General features: G+C 47.3%; 1 long non-coding RNA gene across 2 annotated transcripts; it reads right to left on the bottom strand.

The window, feature by feature from the left end:
• Positions 1-950: 950 nt before the first annotated feature.
• LOC149988477 (uncharacterized) lies at positions 951-2,576 on the bottom strand. 2 transcript variants are annotated; one of them, XR_016504528.1, is made up of 4 exons: positions 2,437-2,576; positions 1,996-2,047; positions 1,626-1,776; positions 951-1,453 (listed from the first exon to the last, which is right to left on the bottom strand). It is a non-coding gene; the product is annotated as an uncharacterized LOC149988477 (long non-coding RNA). The 2 variants fall into 2 exon arrangements; XR_016504527.1 differs by having other exon boundaries at positions 2,407-2,548.
• Between the last annotated feature and the right edge of the window lie 656 nt (positions 2,577-3,232).

Below are 3,232 nucleotides of genomic sequence, written 5' to 3'. Positions count from 1 at the left end.
TATTATCATGTTACATGAAGCCTTGCTTAAGAATATACTAAGCACCTTATTGTAGAAGGTAGAAGGAATATTGCAACAACAAGATTTTAATTCTAATAGAATCCTAAATAACTCCAATTAAACCGTAACAAAGCTAATCAAGCTTTAATCAATCCAAAGAAACCTCAAAAAAATTATGAAAGAAGCATGAAGAAATCCTAAAGAAATTCAAAGGAAGTAATGAAATAGAACCCAAAATATATCTTAAATAAATTCCAACCAAATCTTACTCTAACCCCAGTAGTCCTTACTGAAATCCTGTTAAACCCTAACTAAACCCTAAACAAACCCTAAATCAGCTCGGAAAAGAATTGGTATCATGCACAAAGCATAATAAATTTGTCAATTCCATTACTCACACCTCTACTTCATAATCTGCTGAGACCCCAGGCACACCGCTGGTGTGACGTCACGACAACACTAAAGCAAGATTCAGTAGATGTCAGGGCCAATCAACAGTGTTGCCAAATTCCAATCGGTTCGTTCGCCATGAGCACACCCTGCCACGTAATTTGTGCAGTTAATAGACCTCAAATCTCATTACCCTGCCGCTGGTCTGGGTCGAAGGTCCTGCACGGACGCTGCATGTCGAGGTAACAGCTCTGTGCTCAGCCCTGTGCCCATCAGATGCAGCCAGTCTTTTAGAAGACCACCTTTTAGTAAGTACCGTGTCGATGTTTCATGGCCGAGAGGCTTGTGCATAGCGCCGGTCGTCCAAGTCCAACGACGAACAGACCGACAGACCGACAGACAGAGCGCGAGAAAAGAAACAACCCGGTTGCATAACATCAATGTCACACAAGGAGGAAGGACAGATATCTGCACATTCGTGAATCGTTCCTCCATCCACACCCTCGGTTTTCGTGGGCACTCCCTCACATTTGTACCCGACCACACAAAAACCCATTGCATGTACCGAACGGTGGAAACCCGGTCGTCGGACACAGGCTCAACCAATCCACGATTTTATTGCAAAATGGGAACTGTACATTATAGAACTCTGGTGTCCACAAAGGTTCGCACACAGCGGAGAGACTCTTCATGATGTGATGTTCAAAAACAATAACGAACCAAAATTCAGAGTTTGGGTTCTGAGTTTGGGTGACGCATCTCCAACCGAACCGGACCGGAAACAGGGCAGGCGGTACATGGTGCACGTCTTCGCACACAATGCCCGATCGAAGTTTATCCAAGCGCTGAACGAGATATCTGCAAAGCCTCCCACTAGAACAAGAAGTCTGTCGTCAAGTCTGCCCGTGTTATAGACTCAACCGCAACTTTCGACACGGACGTACACGAGCTCTGCCTCTGGATGCCACCCTCTCCATCACATCAGAGTAGAATTTGATCACAGTTTGTTGCGAGGGATCCTCCACAGGTCACTCGAAATAAAGGTTCAAGGATTGTACAGTTCCTGCATTCCACAAACAGCGACATTTTCCCGACAAGGTCAATGTTCACTCACGTAACGTTGACCGGAGTACAGAGGTCGAGTGAAACAGTTGAAACCGACGATCTAATCCATCCAGGGACCGAGTCACAAATTTGAGCCCATAACTCAATCTCCAGGGAGTTTAGTGCTGTACATCCATCGTGTCGTTGAGCACATGTAACACTTTGCACGCCGCTTGCTGGACTTCCTGGCGCTCTGCTTCTAGTTCGTCTTTGCGCAGCAATGCTTGCTTTCGAGACTGGCGCAGCCGCTCCGTGATGTCATCAGAGCTCCCTTTTGTCTCGCTGAAAAACAAACATATCGCTAGTCCTCCGTGAGCTATTCTCGAACAAGGCAATGATGGTCCGCAGCAAAAAACATGGTGAAGCGCTATGATGGCAAACGGTTACTCGCTCTCATGACCTCTGAACTCTTGGAATGCAAATGGAATTGCGACAGGCGAGGTACTTATTAGTGACGAAGGGAAAACACGAGTTCAAGTCATGGTTGATGTTTGGGCTCACTATATGAAAGGCTGCAACACTTCCTTCGATGACGTAAACTGCTGGATGCAGTCTGCGGTCACAAACGAGAACGGTGAGGTTCGACTCTTACCAGCCTCAGGCTCTCATTACGCATTCAACATCTCATCACGATTACATCGATAGTACTCGGCAGGACGTCGCATCTCGACGGATATGGTCAACAAGTTTCGACTTATCTCTGACTGAACGCTACAAGCCCGTGACTTTCTTAACAGTGCGCTCCGTGCAAACAACCGTTCCATCTATACAAGACCAACAAATGCGCCATATCATCCTCAAGTTTGATCGAGCGCACGCTACCGTGACCCGAGGCTCGGCAACATCGTTGCGGGATGGCAACGGTGTCATGACTGACTGCTTACAATTTCTCCACACATACGAAGACGTCACCTGTGCCGCTTACGCTCGCCCAACGATTACCTGGTGAAGGCTGCGCCATCTACTCCCCGCTTCGTCACAACGGAATCAACGTTCACGCACTAGTTCCGTCAACCACAAGACGACTCCTCAACTCAGGCCATTCTGCGTTCCCTCTCACCTAGAATGATCTTGCCTCGATCGTGCACATATGTTTGCTTCTGAGCAACAAGCTGTTAGGGTTCCAATATACCCCCTTAGCAAATATTTGTGGACGGTAGGGTTTCGCCTCCTAAAACACCAAAATTCAGGAGATGTTGGGTGATTTTTGGACTGGGTAGGGGTTTCATGAGGATGTCAGCTTGCATCTCGTGTGTAAGGCAATAAACAAACTGGAGTATTTGAAGCGCTGCAAATTGAAATGGTACCGCACCGCTATGTGCTTGGTGCGGGTATGAAATTTTGTAGTGTCAACCAATGCGAGGGCAGATTGGTTGACACAAAGTGTTGTAGTGGGTTCAGAGAGATTTTATCGAAGGGTGTGTAGCATGTCGCAGCCAGACCACCTTGGAAGCAGCCATGGCTATAGCCATGAATTCTACTTCTGTACTGGATAGGGTTGTGGTTTTCTTTCGGGTTGAATCCCAGCTTACTGCATCGTGAGATTACATGAAACAGTAACCGGATGTGGAGCGGCGCTGGTTGATCTTGCCTGCCCAATTCCCGTCACCGTATCTGAACAGGGAGCAAAGGTTGGGTGCGGCAGTGCGGCGGTACTCAATGTAGTAGCCAAGACTACCATGCAGATACCAAAAAAAACATGTTTACATGCCTAGATGTGCGCAGCCTGGGATAATGC

Source organism: Physcomitrium patens, chromosome 8, assembly GCF_059467195.1.
Source record: "Physcomitrium patens ecotype Gransden chromosome 8, ASM5946719v1, whole genome shotgun sequence".
Classification (NCBI taxonomy): domain Eukaryota; kingdom Viridiplantae; phylum Streptophyta; class Bryopsida; order Funariales; family Funariaceae; genus Physcomitrium; species Physcomitrium patens.
This window is presented reverse-complemented; position numbering and strand designations above follow the sequence as displayed.